The sequence below is a fragment of the Petaurus breviceps genome, unplaced genomic scaffold (assembly GCF_028583685.1).
Source record: "Petaurus breviceps papuanus isolate PSGF00001 unplaced genomic scaffold, PetGlider_PUasm1.0 90842, whole genome shotgun sequence".
NCBI lineage: Eukaryota > Metazoa > Chordata > Mammalia > Diprotodontia > Petauridae > Petaurus > Petaurus breviceps.
Window position 1 is genome coordinate 14,821,909 of NW_027187358.1, and position 22,583 is coordinate 14,844,491.

Below are 22,583 nucleotides of genomic sequence, written 5' to 3' on the forward strand. Positions count from 1 at the left end.
GAGGAATCAAGAAATTATAAAACAGAGCCAAAAGAATGAAAATATAGAAGACAATGTGAAATATCTCACTAAGAAAAAAAAAACAATGGGAAAAATAGATCCAGGAGAGAGAATTTAAAATTTATTATACTACCTGAAAGCCTAAAAAAGAGCCCAGACATTATCAAATTGCCCTGATATTCTAGAAATAGAAAATAAAACAAAAATTGAAAGAATCCACTGATTACCTCCTGAAAGAGATCCCAAAAGGAAAATCCCTAGGAATATTATAGTCAAATTCCAGAGTTCCCAGATCAAGGGGAAAATATTGCAAACACCCAGGAGGAAAAAAAAAACAATTCAAGTATTATGGAAACACAATCAGTATAACACAAGATTCAGCAGCTTCTCCCTTAAGGGATTAGAGGGTTTGCAATGATAATCCAGAGGGCAAAGGAGATAGGATTACAACCAAGACTCACCTACCCAGCAAAACTGAGTATAAACCACCAGGGGGAAAATGAATATTCAATGAGATAGAGGAATTTCAAGCATTCTTCATGAAAAGACCAGAGTTGAATAGAAAATTTGACTTTGAAATACAAGACTCTAGAGAAGTATGGAAAGGTAAATAGAAAAGGGAAGTCATAAGTGTCTTGTTAAAGTTGAACTGTTTCCATTCCTACATGGAAAGAAGATATTTGTAACTCATGACCTTTCTCAGTATTAGTGTAGTTGGTGAGTTTAATGTGAAGAGGTGATATCTAAAAATATAATTAAAGGATGAGAGAGGAATGTACTGGGAGAAGGAGAAAGGGGGAGGTAGAATGGGGTAAATTGTCTCACATAAAAGAGGTAAGAAAAAACTTTTATAGTGGAGGCTAAGAAAGGGGGAGGTGAGAGAGAATGAATGAACCTTACTCTCAATGGATTTGGCTTAAGGAGGGAATCATATACACATTCAATTGGTTATGGAAATCTATCTTACCCTACAGGAAAGTAGGGGGAAAGAGATAACAGAGGAGGGGATAAAAGAAGAAGGGGTATATTGGGGGAGGGGGTAATCAGAAGCAAACAGGGTCAAAGGAGAGAATACTATAAATGTGGGGGGGATAAGATGGAGAGAAATATAGTTAGTCTTTAAGAACATGATTATTATGGAAGTGTTTTGCATATATACATGTATAAACTATATTGAATTTCTTGCCTTCTCAATGAGGGTGGGTGGGGAAGAAGAAAGGGAGAGAATTTGGAACTCAAAGTTTTAAAAATAAATGTTAAGGGGAGGCTAGGTGACACAGTGAATACAGCACAGGCCCTGGAGTCAGGAGGACCTGAATTCAAATCTGACCTCAGGCACTTAACACAAAAACTAGCCATGTGACCTTAGGCAAGTCACTTAACCCCAATTGCCCTCCAAAAAGAAAAAAAAATAAACGAATGTTAAAAATTGTTTATACATGCAACTGGAAAATAAGATATATAGGCAATGGGGAACAGAAATCTATCTTGCCCCAAAGGAAAACAGAAGAGAAGGGGAAGAGGGGGGGGGGGGGGGGGGGGGGTGACACAAGGAAGTGAAGATTGGGGGAAAGGGTAATCAGAATGCATCCCTTCTTGGGGTGGGGGAAGGGGAGAGATGGGGAGAAAATTTGGAACTCACAATCTTGTGGAAGTGAATGCTGAAAATTAAAAATAAATTATATAATAAACAGTAAAAAAAGACAAATTTTTAAAAATATGCAGGAAGGTGGCATACCTATACCAAATCTCTTATTGTCTTATAAAATGGTAATCATCAAAACAATTGAGCCCAGAGAGGTCATATAAACAAATGGTAATAAGAATAATAGCATTTTTATTATACTTTAAGGGTCACAAAGAATTTTACATATATTATTTCATTTGATTATCATAGGAACCCCCTCCAGTAGTTACTATTATTAGCCCCATTTTGCATTATGAGGAAACTAAGGCTGAGTATGTTAACTGTATTGCTCAGTATCATACAGCTACTAAAGGTCTGAGGCAGAATTCAAACTCTCATCTTCCTGGCTCCAAATCTAACATTCTATCCTTTGTTCTTCTGTAGCAGTTTCTAGTGACTTGGCCACAGTCACATAGTTAATGTGTCAGATCCAGGGTTCCTACTCAAATCTCTTGGCTCCCAGTCAGTTGCTTTGCCCACTACATCATGTTGCCTTCTCTCCTGGCCCCCTTATGAACAGTGGGACCTGTTTAGTCTATGGCCACAAAACAGAGCAAATGCAACTTCTCCCCCCAGGCATCATGCAATTCCTATGGCCTTGCCTATGATTATCATAGTAATTTGATCACCTGAATTTATTAAGCCCCAGCTGTGGCAGCAGTAGGGCACCAGATGTGTCACCAGGCATTTCATCCTAGAAGACCCTCAACCCACAGATTTTTTTTTTCATTCTGGCCTGCTTTTCATTGTCTTTTCTATGCCAATGGCAGGCGCACATCATTCTAGCAATGATGGAGGGAGTTTCATGGGAGGAGGCTCAAGATACTAGATTTTGAAAATATCATTGAGACTACTCAATGGAAAGTGTTGAAGCACCCTCCTCCAAGTAATCTGGGACATTAGTCTTGTTGCATTGGGTCCTTGGTAATCAAAATCAAAGACTGTAGTGGCCAAAATACTGAAACATCGCTCAATAGTGGCTTGTAATTTTATGACACAAGTGGGTTGTTTGTTCCTCTCTCCCTCTATAAATCTCAGGAAATTCCTGGAGAGCCATGACAGAGTTGGGGCAGCAATTGTAATAAGTGTCAGCAAGTGTCCAGAAAAGCTACAGCATATTCTGGGGCTTCATCTTCATGCCAACTGTGTAATCTTATGAAGACAGTCAATTTGCTTGTGTGATATTAAATATTAGGCACCAAAACACTGAAGAGTACAGCAGAAGTCTTATTACAGCAAAATTAGATTTTAGATCCAGCTGTCGCATTGCAGCTGCCTACCACAGAGAGGTTAATCTGCCTCCTGCATACATTCAGGGGCCAACCTAATACTCCAATCATAGGCAAAAGCCCCACTGGTTTCCTACCAGTGGGAGTCTGGCTTATGGAGTGACTTGACTCCAATGAGGTATGAGTTGAGACCTTAAGATTCTTCTCTGTATGGAAAACAATTTGAAAGTTATTAATGGAAGTTTTATACATTGCTTACACAGAATACATTTCCAAGCTTCTGAAGTTCCTAGTTTGGGCTGAAAAATCTTTGGTAGAAAATAATGCCCAAAGTTAGGGACGTGGGTGGGCAAAAGATTCTAAGATTTTTCAAAATCATTTAGTCTCCTTGATTACCTGGGATATGCCATAGGCATTGTGCAAGAAAGATGGAGTGAAAGTCATCTAGGTTGATAGTGATGAAATGGATTTAAAACTGAAGCAGTCTGTTTGTCCAACAGACTGTGAGGGAAAGTTGGTGGGGCATGCTAAATAGTAAATAATAAAATCTAATTTGCTAGGGTAATTCATCTCCTGTAGAATCGACTAAATGCCAATTACTCTGCAGCAGATGGGGTGAGGAGTTCAAGCATATCAAATTCATATTGAGAAACCTCCATCTTATTGCTCCTATAAATTTATATACACTTGAAAACAGAGACCAAAATATTGTCGTCTTTTGTTCCCCCTCCCCCCTTTTTTGCTGCCTTTCCACTAACAATTCTGCCATCATCACATCTTCCTCTCTATTCCTTTGCATATAATGTAAGCAATAATCTACAGTCTTCTAATTGGAATTCTAGAAGTTCAGTTCAATTTAATCCAACAAAATCTCTTGAATATGTACAATATGAGATGAATGATATTGGTGAATAAATTTAGAAACTTCTTTGACCAAGATTCATAATAGGGCAAATCTTGAAACATAAGCAACACTAATTCAGAGGATCCCTTTCTATGGTCATGTATTTCTATGCAAGTATCTGGTATTCTTTCTTCCATAATAATCAATATCCATTTTGGTGGGGGGGAATGATATACAATGTAAGATATAGAAGCACAGACCTTTCCCATAATAATGATCTGTTTAAAGAAAATTGGTCTTTCTGCACCTGACAATATTTTCAAATGTATAGAATAGAACAGGTGAAATCCATCGCTGGGTTTCTAGATAGCTCTAAAGGACAAAGAGATATAAGCCATACAAAGAAGTCTGCCGACATTGTGCAAAGCCTCTACCAGGTGATGTAAATGGATGCAAGTTTACTTAGTGCAAAACTTTCTAGTTCTTCTAAACATCAGCCCCACCTTTGTCAGAAAGATGTAATACTCTCATTTGGGTCACCTCGTACAATCAGGTCAGGATGGTTCTCCTGAGCATAGGTATGAAAGTTTTGTCCAACCTAAGTTAAATGATCCATGAAGAGAAACATGAAGAATTAATTACAAACACCATAAAAGGTGGAAGGTGCAAAGGGGGTGGGAAAGGGCAAACTCTGCTTCAAGACTGACCAGGGAAAAGGTAATGTATTAAGATGGCTTGTCTTTTTTTTCTTTTCCTCTGGAATCAACAAATAATAGGGAGATGGCAGAAAGTTCAATTAAACAGATTGGATGATTAATTCATTTGCCAAATTTAAAATACTCCATCAATAAATCTTAAGTGCATGTTAATACAATGCTAGGCACTGGGGAGTGGGAGGAGGGAATGTACAAAAGCTGTATATATCATCCCTGCCCACAAGACGCATAGAGCCAAGTCAGGAAGATAAGATATACACAGGACATAACCATGTAGTGAATAATGAAGTATTTAACTTGGTGGCACCAGATGCAAGTGCAATGGGTCCAGAATAATAACCAGTCACATTTATATTGTCTTTCCTTAATGGCTTACAAAGAGATTTTTGTACAACAATTAATCCTGTGTGTGCTGGGCAGGAGTCCCCCCTCCCCCCAGTATTTTTTACTTATTTCACATGTACTTATGTACACACTGTCTTCTCCCAATAGAATGCAAGCCCATTGAGTGCAGAAACCATCTTTGTTTTTGAAGCCTCAACACCCAATGCAGTGCGTGGGAGGCAAGGAAGGAAAGAAGGAAGCATTCATTATCTACTCACTAGATACTTAATAGGGTATAGTTAGGTGGCACAGTGGATAGAGTACTGGGCTTGGAGTCAGGAAGAGGTGAGTTAAAATATGAACTTAGACACAAGCTATGTGTTCCTCAGCAAATCACTTAAATGCCACTTGCCTCAGTTTCCTCATTTGTAAACTGGAGATAGCAACTACTTTCCAGGGTTGTCATGAAGATCAAATAAGATAATAATTATAAAGTGCCTGGTACCTAGTAAGCACTATGTTATTACTATGGGTGACATACTGTGCAAAGTGCTTTACAAATATTATCTAATTTGATCCTCACAATGGTTGAAAGATCCTGTCAGCTGAAAAAACTGAGGCTAAAAGAGGTTAAGTGACATGGCACGTAGTAACTGCCTAAAAAATGCTTACTGGTTGAGTAATTGATTGAAGTAATGTCATGCAAATATTAAAACCTACATTCTTTATGTGAAGGCAATGTCACTCAGAGAAGTCTGTGACATGGTAATGGTAAAAAAACAAACAAAACCCAACAACTGTCAAAGCCAAGATTTAAATGCAGGTCTCCCTGATTCCAAGTCCTTTGCTTTGGCCACCGCACCATGCTGGCCCAACATCAACTCCCTGTTCCAGATAGACTTTGATTGGTCTATGATTTCCTCTTTGTGGGGACTCTCTCCAGGGATACATGTGCCATGAGTACATGCCTTCTCATTCCACACCCTTCTCAAATTCCAGTCTTCCTGGAAATCCTTCCCAGGGTGTGCCACTATAGAGCAAGTCGCTAGCTCTCTTGACATTATATAGATACCAAAAATACAAATAGGCTGTACATAGCGTCCCCCTTGATCTCACCACATAACTAGCCCACTTTCTTTTCTAGTCACATCTCTCTAGGGAACTGTTTTATTTTGCTTCTTTCATACAATCCTCAGCTATTTGTTACAATCTACTGAAGCCCACTTCATGTATACTGTGTATATCTCCATCACTCTGTCATTGGCTCTCAATTGAATTCTTTGGGAACTGTGGTAGCCTATGCATTTTAGCTATAAAGCATTACCAGAAAAAAAGATTATTAAAAAATAAGCCTTTGTTTCAGGAAAAATTGTAAGGCCATTAAATGTGCTGTTTACTAAAAACAATTTAGACGACTTTCTTCTTTCTGATGTTCAGTACTGGGACCAACTTTTTACTTGTGCACTCCTGTCTGACCAAGATTTATGTAATGTTGGATTAGCTCTGGATTATTCTATAGGATTAATCCTTTTATATCTATCTAAACAAATGGCTCAGTAAATAAATTTATCTACCTCTCTATTGATCCATCTGTATGGACAGATAGTATCTGAAATGCTTAGAAGAGTGGCTGTATAATACCACTACTAGATCTAAATCCTAAAGAGATTTTTTAAAATGTTGTTGAGAAGACCTACTTGTTCAAAAATATTTATATCACCTCTTTTTATGGTGGTTAAAAACTGGAAATAAGGGAATGCCATCAGTTGGGGAATGGCTGAACAAGTTGTAGTATAAGATTATAAAGGAATATTATTGTACTATGAGAAATGACAAGCAGGATGATTTCAGAGAAACCTGGAAAGACTTAAATGAACAGATAAAGAGTGAAGTGAGCTGAATCAGGAGAACACTGTTCACAGTAATAGCTATATTGTACAATCAACAACTTTGAATGTCTTAGCTATTCTCAGCAATACAATGATCTAAGACAATCCCAAAGGACTCAGGATGAAAAATGCTATCTGCCTTCAGAGAAAGAACTGATGGCTTCTGAATACAGACTTAAGCATACTATTTTTTACTCTTTTTTTATTTGAGTTTCCTTCCAAAAAATGATTAACATGGAAATGTTTTATAGGATCACATATGTATAACTCATATCAGATTGCTTACCTTCTCAGGCAGGGGGGAGAAGAGAGAGAGAATTTGGAACTCAAAACTTTTAAGAAATACCAATGGACTTTATAAATTGTTTTTACATGTAATTGGGGAAAAGTAAATAAAATATTATTTTAAAAAAAGGAGATTAATGGAGACATAGTAGGCACTTAATAAATATAAATGAACATTATAAATAAATAAAAATGAACATTGAGCAGTTGTGCCTGGTATGGGAATTAATTTCTTGAACTGTAGAACTTGGGACAATTTTGTTGGGTTTGCCAAGGCCCAGCATCATTACCTTAAAGATTTGATCTACTTTTCTTAAATCAGATGGCTCAGAGAAAGGACAGAATTGGTTGATGTTTCCACAGCTGCAACAGAGAAGTGGTGATACAAGGTAGAAACAAAGGTTGTATATGACTGGAAAAGAAATAAACTTATAAACCTTAGAGTTTGCTTTATTTGGGTGTGCTTTTTTTTCTTTAAACAGATAGGAGATGTGAATCCTCTTTGATTTTTTAGGGAGCAAACCATAAAAGAATTAAAGAGGACAGAGAGTAGATGGCTAGTAACCTGAAATTGATTAAAATGTAGCAGGATAAATGGCTATGCCTTTATAATTTATGTATGCCTTGGACATGGTAGTGAAACTGAATGATTTCATTTTTTTAGTTCCTATTAGTGTTTTCTACTCTTTGAATGATCATAATTACACTTCAGTGATTTCTGGAGTGGTTTTAGAGAAGTAAAAAGCAATCACATTGCAGGCCCCTTATTCCCTTGTCTCTTTTTCCTGATGTATGGGAATGACATTGATTTGGGGAATGAGGATAGAACACAAGTTAAAATGGATTGCCATACAAATCTTTGGGAAATGAATGTTGAAAGCTAAAATTAAATTTTAAAAAACATTTTAAATTGGATTGCCATAACTTGTTTAATGTAACTCTCAAATAATCCCATTAACCAACTAAATATGGTTTTCATCCTGGAACTTGATCAGACTTAGAACACTCTTAAGCATTCTGGAATTTATTGTCCCTCATCCAGCTTCCTCAGTTTCATAGACAGAATAATTTGCTTTTATTCTGGAATATAAAAAGAACCCCTAAACAGAAATGCCTTAAATGCCTTGAATTCCTAAAAGTTTTGGGGAACCAAAGACATGTCATAGTAAAATACCTCATCACTTCTGTTTTACCCAAGACAACAACATTCTATGAAACTTGTCTGATTATTGAAAGCACACTTTTCACTAGTTCCATCAGTCATTATTCTGAGATTTGAATTACATACCTCAAATCAACAGCCTGATGGGAATGTTGCTGATTATACTGAAGAATTTTGACATCTACCTCAACACTGCAATTTGGGGTACTTCTTAAATTATATGGTACAGAATATCCTTGTATGCAGAATTCACATCACATTTCTTTTGATAGTATCAAATTTGACATTTATAATTTCCTGCGACAAGGTCCTATCCAGTGACACTCCCTCATTACATTTCACAGGAATTAAAGACCTAGTTTCCATTATAAATTCTTGACATAACACAGACAGTCCTTGTTAAAAGGGTCTGCAGAAGACAGGAAATGCAGACCCTATTATATGTATCAGTATATCTGTGTAGACCACCCATCCATAATGAAATTCTAATATTGATGCTTTGCTTACAGATTTCAAGATGCAGACTGGAGTCCATAAGAATAAAAACCACACTAAAAAGCATGATACTTAAAATACATCAAAATGAAGTATAAAAACTGTCCTAATAGATCACAGAAGCCTGTGGCCTCAGTAAAGGTAAGATACAAAGCAATCAGCGTGACTGGCAGAGGGAAGAGTCCAGAAAGAAGAGATGGCAAATCCCTAAGAGCATTTCATTAGATGAAGAAATTCCTAGAGAAAATTGCTGAATATTTCTTCTGCTTGCTTTAGGACATGGATAAAAATTCCCTATTAATTGCTAATCAATGGGAATTGGGGGAAAAATAGCACTAGATGATGCACAACAGGTGGGAAACTCGCTTTTAAAAAGCATGGCCTAGATATGAACCTGTGCTATAATGAACTGACTTGTGGTTTTGCTTTGTGAGGGGTGCCAGTGAGAGACAAAGAGACCTATGGGTCCTGATTTCCCACAAGTATTCAGGAGAAAAGCAATTTTCCAGTGAAGAATATTATGCTATATCTGTCTTCCAGGATCACTCAAAGACTTTGTAATAGGTAGTTTGATCCCCCTGGTGGAGTAACAAATGAATAAATGAAAAATAATTTATCAAGGATTTTCCATCTTCCACTAAGAGGTGAATGTATAAATGGTGGGGGTGGGGGAGGAGAAAAGGATGGCCCTTGCTCTCAGGGAGCTCACATTCTAATGTGGATGGCAGGGTCCATCCCTTGAGGTTACAAAAATACATTAGATGGCAGTGCTTGGTAATTGTAGGCTATAAAGGCAGGACAGATATTAAGGCTTATACAGGGAGTGGGGAACCAGCGGCCTCAAGGTCACATGTGGTCCTAGGTCCTCAAGTGTGGCCTTTTGATTGAATCCAAACTTCACAGAAGAAATTCCTTTAATAAAAGGATTTGTTCTGTAAAACTTGGACTCAGTTAAAAGGCCGCACACAAGGACATAGAAGGCCACATGTGGCCTTGAGGCTGCAGGTTCCTTCCCCGCACCCAGTCTAGAGGATGTTAGGATACAGTGGCAGGGAATTTAGTGAGATCCAGTGGCCTCCACCTGAAAGCAACTGAATTGTTGCTTCTAATCTTCTCCAAATTGAGTGAGAAGGTTAAAGAAGTAAAGGACTAGCTTTCTACTTTCTGGCCTATCAGAGAGAATGAAATGCTATTTTTTTCCAGGTGGAAGAAATGGCTCTAGAAGATGACAATGCAAAGGAAACAACTGTTATAAGTCAGAGGGGGGACATCTAAACCAGTGTCAGGAATTTGGAATATTGACAAATATGATGAAAAGAGGTGCAGGAAGAAGAAACCCTGAGGTATTAAAGTAATTTATTAGGTTTGAGGCTTTTCTATAGAGAAAGGCTCTGTATCCTTTTGAAAGAAGAAAAAAAGTGATAAAGGAGAGATACAGATGTTACAAGAAGAGAGGGCATCTGTTACTCAGGAAGAAGAGATATAACTTGATCCAAAACTCCCTGTTAAGGGATACAAAGGTGGCTATAGATCAACAGACTGTGATTAGTGTTGAGGTATTTTATCGTATTAGCAATCTATCTTTTCTAGGCTATGGTGGAGAGATTGCCAACACTTGTCACATCCAATGACTAATACCTAATTCTGATGATTACAGGAGGAAAAATTATGCCACCTGAAAGAAACTGCTAAGTATCTTGAGTAATAATGAACTTCTGGATAAGAAACTGAAAATCTCAAGGCCATAGGTGATACCTTTTAAAAAAAATCCATTACGCCCACTAAAGGAAGAGACTTTAGGAAAAAAAAAATGAGGATTCAGAAATGAATAGCTGATTAAGACAACAGTGCTGGAAAACAGGATTTCGATTTCTCAACTATGACTTAACATAAAAGGACAATGTATTTTGTGTCAAAGTTAAATGAATGAGAACTAAGAAAACTATACTTGCTTAGAGACTTGTTGACCTCAAAAGGGAGGAGAGAAGGTTGCCTTTGTATAGTTGCTAAGAAGTATACTCTCATAATCAGTATGTATGACAAAAAAGGAGAATAATCAGACAGTCAGTAAACATTTATCAAGTACATACGATATCCCAGTCAACTGGGCTAAGTGTTCAGAATTCAAAAATGAAAGACAACTCCTGCTTTCAAGAGGCTTATAAGCTAATGAGGGAATTGGAATAACAGAGGATCTCTGCTTGAATTCACAGAATCTGATAACTCGGAAGAGAGGTAGTAATGATTTTATTCAGAAAAGTGACCTAAGCTACAAGTTTTAGCTGTTAGTATACCAACATGAAGGCTATCGGTGATAAAGAACACTAACAATCTCAGCACAAGGAAGTAAATAACTCGTAACTACAACTGAAACTTAGTAGGGTAATCACTGCAAGAAGACAATGGAAATATGGAACTTTTTCAGAATGAAACAATCAGGTAAAAAGAGGGGAAAACATTTTATATCATCAAAATATGCATCTAGTAATAATAATAAAATATCATGCTTGCTATATGCCAGGCCGTGTGCTAAGAGCTTTGCGATTATTATCTCATTTGATCTTACAACAACCCATGAAGAGTAGCTGCTATTATCATCATTCCCATATTACAGATAAGGAAACAGGCAAACAAAAGTTAAGTGATTTGTCCAGGATCACACAGGTCTTTCTGACTCCACGTCTGGAATCCATATCCATATCCACTGCACTATCTAGCCATGAACTTGGAGGGGAAAACATGATTGTAAGCTTTTGGGTTAGGATTAGAGAAGGAACAAACCTAAGTTTTATAGAGGTGCGAGTATATAGCGATCTCTCTGACACAAGGAAGAAAATGGTTAATGAATTCCTGATGCAACAGATCACAAATCTGCCCCAAACATCAATTATAGTTTGACTTTAAGCATCTGGACAACTGCTGAAAGCTTCTCTCTACTGAAAGAAAAGCAGTTGAGAAATTCTTGACTTGTCTTCTTGATCATTTCAGGTTCAGTGGAAATGATCAGGGTCTGTATGGTCTGGAAGACTGGACCTGATTCTGACAAATAAGTAGGAACTAACTGATGAAGTGGAATTATGGGAAAACATAGGAGTCAGTAAACACACCCTTTCAGAGTTCAATATAGATACAGAGGCAGATACTGGGAATAATCTATGAGACCAGGGTCCCTTAGGCAGTATGTGTCAGAAGCACATCTTTGCTTTCCATGATGTTCCTCTCCCCTGCTTGTTCTCCTTCTGACTGTTCCTTCTTACATCTGGGCTCTCTTCTTTGTTTAAATGTATGTGTATATATATATATATATATATATATATATATATATGCATGTATGTATGTATGTATGTGTGTATTGGTTGCATTATGATGTCTATACTGATGACTACCAAATCTATATTTCCAGACAAAATCTTACTCTTGAACTCTAGTCTCACATTGATAATTCTCAAACAGCTCCATCAAGAAGTCTTATAATTAACTAAGACTCAACCTATCTCCCCAAATGATATTAATTACTTAGCACAGTGCCTGGAATGTAGGAGGAACTTAATCAGTTTAGTTGACTGACAGACTTATCTACAGAACTACTTCTCCAATATGCTCTTCCTCAAAATTTCCTTGTTTATGTGAGAAGCACCATGGTCCTAATCACTCAGGTTCACAAATTTAGAGTGATTCCAATCTCCCTCGGTCATCATTTCTAATTCTCTCTCAGTCTTATTATTTTGCTTCCTTCTGTCTTTCTCCTTCCAAACTTAAACCCATTCTTCTTCATCATGCTAACTTCTGATCCCTCCAGTCCTGTCTCTAGATCTCTCTGATTTTCTCTCTCCTCACCTGTTTTGGCTTTACATCTCTCTCTTTAGAAACTTGACTTTGTAGGAAGCCAATTCAACTATACAATGTCTTGTACCCTTGGATCCCTCAACCCTTCATCTGATTACCACTTACACTTGATAAACCCCAGTCCTGGAGGTACCCTTCTCATGCAATTCAATCTAGTAGAACAAATACATATTAAATACCTACAAAGTGGGGAGCTGGGTGATGCAGTTGATAAAGAGTACCAGGCTCGGAGTCAGAAAGATTCATCTTCCTGAGTTCAAAACTCGACTCAGACACTTAGTAGCTGTGTGACCCTCGGCAAGTCAGTTAACCCACTTTGCCTCAGTTTCCTCATCTGTAAAATGAGGTGGAGAAGGAAATGGCAAACCACTCCAGTATCTTTGCCAAAAAAATCCCAAATGGGGTCATGAAGAGTTAGAGGCGACTGAAAAATGAGTGAATAATACCAAAAAAATCTACAATGTACAAACAACTGTTTTAGGTGCTGGGGAGATAAACACCAAAAAATGAAACAATCCCTGTCCTCCAAGAGTTTATATTCTACTGGGAGGATACAACATGTACACAGATAAAGAACATAAAGTATATACAAGTCATTTAAAATAATTTCAAGTGAAAGAGGTCAGTAAAAACTAACAAGCATAAAGAAAGAACTTCCTTCAGTTGTAAAGTGAAGATTCTCAAATGCAAAATGGGGACAGTAACAGCACCCACCTCACAAAGTAGTTGTGAGGATCAAGTGAGTTAATATTTGCAAAGGGCTTAGTGTAGTGCCAGGCACATCGTAGGCCTTCATATAAAAGCTGATGCTCTTCCTTTCCCCTTAAGAAGATGGTACTTGAATTTTTTTCTGAAGTAATCTAGGGAATCTAAGGGGCAAAGGAAAGGAGAGAGTGATTTCCAGATATAAAAGATAACCTCTGCAAAGACCAGAGGTAGCAGAACTTCATAAATGGAGAATAGATAGCACATGACGGGGAGTGGTAAGAAATAAGACTTGGTAAATGGTAGTCATATTGCCAAGGAAATTTAAGTAGCAAATTGAGGAGTTTTATTTTTTCCTCAAGGAAATAGGAAGCCGCTGAAGATTTTTGAGTAGAAGAGTAAAATAGTTAGACCTCCTTTTTAGGTGAATTAATTTACTATCCATTTGGAGCAGGGATTGGAGGGGAGAAATGCTGAAACCCAGGAGACCATTAGGGAGGTTGTTGTGATGGCCCAGGAAAGAGGTGATAAGGACATGAGTAGGACATGACTTCTTTCTACTATGGGTGTAAAGAGAAGGGGCCAGGTGTGAGAGATGTTGTGGAGATAGAATCAACAAGATCTGAGAATTGAGCAGATAAGGGGGATGTGATGGGGAAAAAGGAGTCAAGGATGTTGCTACTGTAGCTTATTATCATTGGTGACTGGGAGACAAGATGTAAATGACTTGAAGATCTTTGGCATCTTCAACAGAAATAGAGAAATTTAGAGGAAGAATATGTTTTTGGGAAAATATAGTGAGCTCCCTTTTGAATATATTGAGTTCAAGATGTCAATAAAACATCCAGGTTGACGTATTTCATTAGGCAGGTGGTCATGCAGGACTAGACTTCAGGAGAGAAGTTATATAACTATTTGAGAGACATCTTCATAGAAATGATAATTGAATACACAAGAGCTGATGGAATCAGGAAAAGAACATATATACAGAGAAGAAGAGGGCCTAGGAGAGATCCTTGTGTGATCCCTAGTTAGTAAGTGGGAAAAAAAAATGATCAACCATTAAAGAAGACTCAGAAGGAGATTCAGGTAAGAGTAGAAGCAAGAGAGAAAAGTATCATGGAAACCAAGGAATCTCTGGGTTTGTGGTACAAACGTGTAATCCCTGAGGCTAGTGGAAACCTTGAACTCAGAAGGCCTGAACGGCAGCGGTCTAAGCTGATTGGGTGTCTTCCATTAATATGGTGGGCCCACCAGGTTTCTCAAGGAGGGGTGAACCAGTCTAGGACAGAAAAAGAAGATGAAAACTTCTGTGCTGATCAGGGTGGTCCTGAGTCTGTAATTAGTCCCTGAACTTTCAGTGTGGGTGAGATAGAGAAAAAAAGAAACTAATTTAGGAGTACTCAAAGGCTATAGAACACAAGAACATTAATGTATTTATGTGGACTAGATGCAGTACCAATTTATGTAACTGTATAATCTCAATGTGCCCGCAAAGGTCCGTGGAAAACATCTATTTTTTTTCAATTGATTCTTCACTAATTTTTTTACAAATATAATTCTAAACTTCCCTTCTCAAGTTCCCTGTACTCCATGACTTGCCCAAGGCCACATGGCTAGTTTTTGTGTTAAGTGCCTGAGGCCAGATTTGAACTCAGGTCCTCCTGACTCTAGGGCCGGTGCTCTATTCACTGTGCCACCTAGTCGCCCCAGTTCCAAGTACTCTAGTCCAATATCATCAACCAAATGCCTTGCCCTATCAAACAGAAGTTTCACAGATGTCTCAAACTAACCATGTACAAATGGAACAGATGTTCTTTCCCCTTAACCCCACTCTCCTCCAAATCTCCTAATTATGTTGAGGATGCCACAATATTTCCATTCCCCAGTTTTCTAAGTGGAATCATTCCTTGTTCTTTCCTCTTCTTCATGCCTCATAGTCAGTCTTTTACATTACCCCTCTACTTACACGATTATTGTCTCAGTTCATATTCTTATCACTATTCATTTACCAGGGTTATTATAAGAGTCTCCCAATTGGCCTTCCTGCTTTTAGTTTTTCCTTTCTCCAATTTATCCCCAATACAGGTCCCAAAAATCAACCTTCAAAAGTCTGACCATGTCACTCTCGTACTCAAAAATCTTTGATGGTTCCCAGTTTCCTCTAGCATAAAATACAAACTTCTGAGACTGACATTTAAAATCATTCATAATCAGTCTCAAGTTTTTCTGGGCTTAAAATGATAGCCTTTCAAAAAGCAAATGGAAGATAGTATGTTGTCTTCACCAAAGAGCTTCAGGAAAGTTTGATGATCACTGGCAGCTATATTGTGGAGGCGAATTTTGTTCATCTGTTGTTTGAATTAGAGATCCCTTCCTGATCTGTGATTCTGAAATCTGGTGACTTATTTCTCATTACAAAAATAGAACAAAACAAACAAAACCAAACAAATGTATTCTATCTTATGGCCTAACTGGACTCCCAGAACTGCACTCCTGTCTTTGTGCATATCTCCATGCTTAGAATATATTATCTTATCACCTCTACCCCTTATTAGCCCCAGATTCCTTCCATACTTAGCTTTTTCCAATTATGTAATGAGGTCTTCTCTGAACTGCCTCTCAAAGTGTTAGTGCTGGCTTTCTTATTCCCTCCTCAAATTATCTTATTATGCTCACTTTTCTATGCATTTCTTGTACCCTAAGTAGAATGAAAGGTCCTTGAGATCTGGGAGTATTATCATTTTTAAAACCCTAAAATACCTAGTGTAGTGTCATGATAATTTTTTTTTAATCTACTCTGAGATTTTATTGGTTGGGAAAACTCCTGGGGGTAGAAACTCCCTCTTTTAATATAGAATGACAACCCTTCTATAACTTGGTCTTAGAGAGTTCTTGGGCGTCTCTGAGGAGTTAAAAAATTTGCCCATGGTTCCATGCTAGTATATGTCAAGAGTCAGGGTGTGAGCTCAGACTTTCCTTCCTTCATCCAGACCTAGTCCTCTTTCAACTTCACCATGCTGCCTTTCACATATGTCTTTCTTTCACTTAAGTATTTAACAAATTTCTATTGAATTGAAGTGAATGGGAATTGCCAAAAGTTAGGAACTGGCAGCTGGCATGCTGGCATGTTGGGTAGGTGAAAGGGGCAAGTACTATTACAGCCGGATGGCACAGTGGATCGGACATTAGACCTGGAGGCAAAAAGATATGAGTTCAAATTTGGCCTCAGAGTTTTACTAGTTACACAATCCTGTAGCAATTTACTTAATCACTGTCTACCTCATTTTCAGCATCTGTGAAATGGAGATAATATCAACTATGTCTCAGGGTTGATGCAAAGATTAAATAAATAATATATTTATAGGGCACTTTGCAAACTTTAAAGCATTGTATAAATGCAAGGTAGAATTGCTGTCGTTGTCATTAAAAACCCTGTTGCTGGAGGTTATCATGAGATCCAAAGAGGGAGGGAAGCAAATGAAACCAGGACTGATAGTCTGAGTTGTTTGGAAGTATGAATGAGTGAGTAGGATGAGCAGATTAAATAGGCACAAAAAAGCAATATTCTATTCAGGAAAGATGAAAAGAGTAAAAGTAGCATGTAGAACATCTTGCTGAAAGATGGTGGTAGAGCAGTGACCTAGAAAAGGGATGTCTAATCCCATGTATAAGAAGCTTCTTGGGGGGTTTGGAGGATATTTTGTAAATAACTTTGTTATCCTATTGACATTTATTTCAATTTTATTTTTTATGTGGATATAGAGAGAAACCCCAGTCCTGGAGGTAACCCTCTCATGCAATTCAATCTAGTAGAACAAATACACATTAAATACCCACAATGTGGGCAGCTGGGTGATGCAGCTAATAGAATACCAGGCCTGGAGTCAGGAAGATTCATCTTCCTGAATTCATACCTCGACTCAGACACTTAGTAGCTGCGTGACCCTGGGCAAGTCACTTAACCATTTTTGTCTCAGTTTCCTCATCTGTAAAATGAGGTGGAGAAGGAAATTTATTTCATTTCATACTGAAAAGAGGGTATGGAAAGTTGTTGAAAGATAAGGGGTACCTGCACAAAAAAGCACTGGGACTATTCATCTGGAAACAATAATGTGGACCAAGGAGAAAGACAACTCCTCTCCCTAGAAGTCTCTAATAGAAACTAAAGAACCAGCCTCCATGGGGCAAGATTACAAGGGGAAAACATGCCACATAGGTAAGGTCAATTTACAGATAGAACCAGCGATGATCATTAAGGAAGGAGAGGGAAAACAGAGTAAATATTTCTAGAGAATACATGGATATTGACATTCTGCTTAGCTACATGAAACATGGGATTCAGCAGCAGCAAACTTCAGTTCACCTGTATTTCCACTATTTGGATGATGATTTCATGCTGTAAAAACTAAGCCCTTAGATAACTCTGGTTCAGGGATGGACAGCAATATGACATCATAGAAAAACCATAAGAATCCGGTTTAGAAATCCTCCAGTCTGGACTCAGAGAATAGTTAGCTCTTTGATCTTGGGCATACTACTTCATCCCTTGGGACTCATGTCTATCACCTGGAAAATGAAAGTATTGGGATAGATATCATCTGAGGCCCCATGCATTGAACAAATATTTATTAAGCTTTTATTAAAAAGTAAGACATAATTTTAGGCACTGTGGATACAAAAAGTAGTGAGATCAGACAGTCTTCAAGAGCCTGCAATTTAGTAAAAGGGTGAGATACAAATAATTATTAGGCAGGATGAGATAAACACATAGGCAGAATGAAATAGAATAGTATGAGAATCTTGGGAGAGACAGATTTCATCTGTGTGGGGGATCAGGGAAGGCTCCCTGAAGGACATATCTGTATATCTATAAAGATCTGTATATCTCTATATCTAACATTCTGTGTATCTGCATTCCTAGGTTTACCAAAGAAAAAGGTCATTAAAAAGAGAGATTTAAATAAGTGAAAGAGTGGGGATGACAGAAGAGGCAATCTGTTGGAGAAGACAGGTGGGATGGGATCCCATGAACAATTAGAAGGGTTAGCCTTGGTGAGGATAAAGGCCACTGCATCATGCAAAACAAGGGTCAAGGTAAAAAGTGCCAGAGAGTAGCTGAGTGATAGAGGATGAGGAAGAGAGGAGGAGAGGGAGTTCACAGTAAATGGACTCTTTTTTTCTATAAAATAAGATACAGGTTTCTCCTCTGTAATGGGAATGTAAATTTATCTTAAAAATTTACATTCCCATTACATCTTCTGAGAGAGAGTGGAAAGGGAGAATCATAGAAGATTTGAGGAGGGATGAAAAGGTTTGGACAGGGAAGGATACTGAGTTGCTAAGAGAGGGATGGTGGGATTGCCTAGGAGCATTGAGGTAATGTAAAAAATCTATAGTGGATCCGGTAACAATAGTTGCATCATTTTCTCTACCTTCATTCAACAGCATGTGTATAGCACAAGGGTGATGAATGGTGGGAATGATCCAAGGCAGAGGTTTGACTGGGCTTAAGTGGTGATATGATAAGTGGGTAAGGGATTTAAAAGAGGAATATTGTATAGAGTTCAACTGATTAACCAAGGAGTTAAGCTGGGGAGAAGAGGATAGAGTGGCTAATGCTGAGGAGTTGACCTGGGAGAGAATTGAGGGGTCAAGGGATTAGGGGTCATGGTGTGGATGAATAGCAAGCTTACATAAGGGATGGTAGAGGGCACAGTATAAAGCCAAAATATTATGGTTGGATAAGGGGACTTCAGAATTCTTGAATATAGAATTGTTACATGTGAGGGTGATGGCAAGGTAAAGGGTATGCCCTTCTTTGTGTGTGGCTGAGATAGGGTGGAAGAGTAACTCATGGTTATGGTACTTTAAGGGGATCAATATGTATATTGAAGTGCCCTAGTCAGGGCAGGAGTTGGGGAGAGGAGAAACATTGTAGGCCAGGTATCAAACTCATTGAGGAAGGAAAAGGAGTGAGAGGGCCTGCAGATTACAGTTAGCACGATTTCATTGGGTGATAGGTATGAACAGCATGAACCTGAAAAGAAGAGAGCTTACTGAATGATGGAGAAAGTGGAAGAAGAAGTGGGGAGGGAGGAGTATTCCAAATCACACACCTCAATCGGGTTGTCAAAAAGACTGAGTAAAGGTGCAGCCAGTTCTGGAAAGAGTAACCAGGGTGGCTGTATCATCAGGGGAAAGCCAGGTTTGAGTAAGAGCTAGTAAATGGAAGTAGTGGGAAAGCAATAAATTTAAGATGAAGGGAAGTTTGTTTCCTGTGGGAATAGGCATTCCAGAGGGCACACTGGAAGGGCTGGGTAAAGTTGATGAAACTTTAGGGTGAAAGGGTGAGGGTCACGAGAACAAAGAATTTAGTGGAAGGAGGTGTGGAATGGGGTTTGGATGACGATCTGCAAGAGTTTGGAATTACTGGGATTTTAAGGATATGACCAGGTGTGAGAATCTTCATCATTGAGTGGGAGATACCACCCCTCTACCCTCAAAGACATCTGCAGCAGGAGAAGGGAGGTCTGAAGTCAAAGGGAGGGTTCTCTTTGCCATGGAAGTTCTCCATATGCCAATTGAGAAAGGGCTGGCAGCAGAAGGTGGAAAATGCCTTGTGCTGGTATAGATGGAAATGGCTGCTTTGGGGCAGATGCCTAGAATATCCTCTAGCAGCCTTTCCTCAAGGGTATATGATGGGCCCAGAAGAAGATGGAAAGCTCTAGTGCCTTCACGATCTGAGGTCTTCTCACCTGAAGAAGCTGGCAATGAGAAGGCAGCAGGAAGTACCCTGTCTGGTCCCTAACAGTTTTTCCTCATCAGACAAGCAGAGTCCAGCAAGAGAAGACAGGTTTGGGACAATAGCGTACCCATTGTCTGAAGTCTTCTCATATTTATCTCTTGAAAGAATATATATTCATATATCTCTTTTGAGCTATAGAAAATTGAAGTTAGCAGGAATCTTAGAGATCACTTTGTCAAATCCGTTCATTTTAGAGATAAAGAAACGAAGGCAGGGCAGCTAGGTGGCAAGTGAGTAAATTCTGACCTGGAGTCAGGAAGGCCTGAATTTGGTTCTGGCCTCAGACACTTAACACCCACACAAAAAAACTAGCCGTGTAACTTTGGGCAAGTTACTTAACCCCAAATGCCCTCCAAAAGGCAAAAAAAAAAGAGAAAGAAATGAAGGCAGAGGGAGATGAAATAATTGATGCAAGACTATACAGTTTGTAAGGGATGGAACCCAAACTTGTGCCCAGGTCTTCTGAATCCTGGTGCCTCTCTGCTCTTTCTGTTGAATGGAGTGGCCATGAAGATCACATGAATATAAGAAACTAGAAAATACGATATGAAAATGAGTCCAACAATCAGTCAGACTCCAAGTATTTGGCAACCCACACTGCAGTGGTGAGGGGAAGAGATGAAGGAAGGATGTATACTGGCCAAATTGTGCCATGCTTTTGGATGGACATTACATTGAGCTTGTCCATCTAGACATCTGTCTGTGACAGATACTGTCAATGAAGAAGAAGTTAGGCACAGAACTGAATAAGTGGAGATAGGCTGGATCACTTTTGGGAAATTGTGCAGTGACTTCAAGTGTTTGTTTTTTTTTTTTTCCTGCTACCAAAGATGATATTTGAAATATCCATATTCTCCCAATGATGAGTATAAGTAAGTTATAGTGTATTGCTAATAATGATAAGTATATGAGAAGTGGCCTAAAAGAATCAGAATAAGACCTTTAAATCTTTCTAATAGATCTTACCCAGAGAATTGATAAATACGCATTGTATGGAATGGGAAGATACACATATGCGATCTACGTGTGGCGGGGGGAGCTATTCACATCCATGAGATTATGAATCCACAGATTTATCCATTTTAAATGGTAAGAAAGATCTAATGGGGGTAATTTTGATAATTTAATGAGAGACCTAAAGCTCATCTATCCACTCGTAAAATTTTTCACTTCATTTTGTAACTGTATATGGCATACCAGGAATGAGATTTGTGCATGATAACAAACATTCTCTTTTAAAAAAAGACAATAATTTTGGGAGACTTAAGGAGCCAGGAGGCATTGATATTTTACTGCGAAAAGCAGACCCAAATGAAGAATCTGAATTTTGACTAGAAGTGGGGGTGAGGCAGTGATAGAGGAGGCTAAGAGGAAGACAGAACCTTGCAACCTAGAAAGCTTAGTAGTGACAGACCTGATTGGGCCACAGAACAGGGGGCTTTTGGTATCCAGAGGACAGGAGGGAACAGTGGATGCCTAGGATCAGAGCACTATCAAATGGAGAAAGGCCTGAGAGGTTGAAAGGGAACCATGTAAGAAGGCATTTATCGGCTTGGCAGCTTTGCCTCTTGTTGAATGACCAACCAACAACCTTATCCTAGAAATGATAAGCAGTCATCCCACTGGAAAATTAGAAAAACAAAATAAGAAACACAACAGAAGTATTGTGGTTTAATTAAAAAAAAAATCCAAATGGGATGACTACTCATCACCTCTGTTGTGCAAAGTGGCCACAGGAGGGCGCTTTATCGCAAAATTTCATGCCATATTGTTGAATCTCTGGATCTGCTTTACTTTCAAGGTGTTAGTGTAGACATTTGAAAAACTGCTTTTTGGGAAAGACTGATATTTGAAAAGTAGTTGAAACCAATCTGTTTTACTTCGCATAGGTAAAGATGCTTCTCACCCCATCCTTTTTTCTTCTTTCCCAGCAAGACTATCACTAGCAGCTAGGGAAAAAGCTCAGCATACAACTGTGATTTGATAGGTAGTCAAGTAACCCTTCCAAACAATCCAATAGCCTGGGAGAAGAAGAGAGGATCAAAAAAAGGTAGAGTCTTTTGATGCAGAATGAAGGGTTACGGAACACAGCATTTCTAGAGGTCAGCATTTTTCAGTTCCTTCTATTGTATATTATGGTTTGCACAAACTGCCCAGAGTCAATGGAATACAAACAGCTGGTAAAGATAAAACCAAAAAAAAAAAAAAGACAAATATTATGGTAGACACAAAGGACCACCTCTTCCATCCCAAGTGTGCTTTTTCTACCAGCTGGGACAATTTTTTTTTTTTTTTAACTTTTTGGAGGGCAATTGGGATTAAGTGAGTTGCCCAAGGTCACATGGCTAGGTTTTTTTTGTGTTAAGTGTCTGAGGTCAGATCCGAACTCAGGTCCTCCTGACTCCAGGGCCAGTGCTCTACTCACTGTGCTACCTAGCCACCCCCAGCTGGGACAATTTTACCTCCATTAAATCCTACTCCTAATCTTTATCCTCATCCTCATAATCATTATTACTTGTTTAAAAAAAATAAAAAAAATACACTGGACTCTATAACAGATTGCTGATTATCTCTTGTCAGCAAGTTGAAGCTT

The 22,583-nt window shown here is 38.5% G+C and overlaps 1 protein-coding gene across 11 annotated transcripts in view; it reads right to left on the reverse strand.

The window, feature by feature from the left end:
- NRXN1 (neurexin 1) overlaps positions 1 to 22,583 on the reverse strand; it is a 1,464,789-nt gene that overhangs the window by 737,951 nt on the left and 704,255 nt on the right. The gene's annotated exons all lie outside the window — the stretch shown is intronic.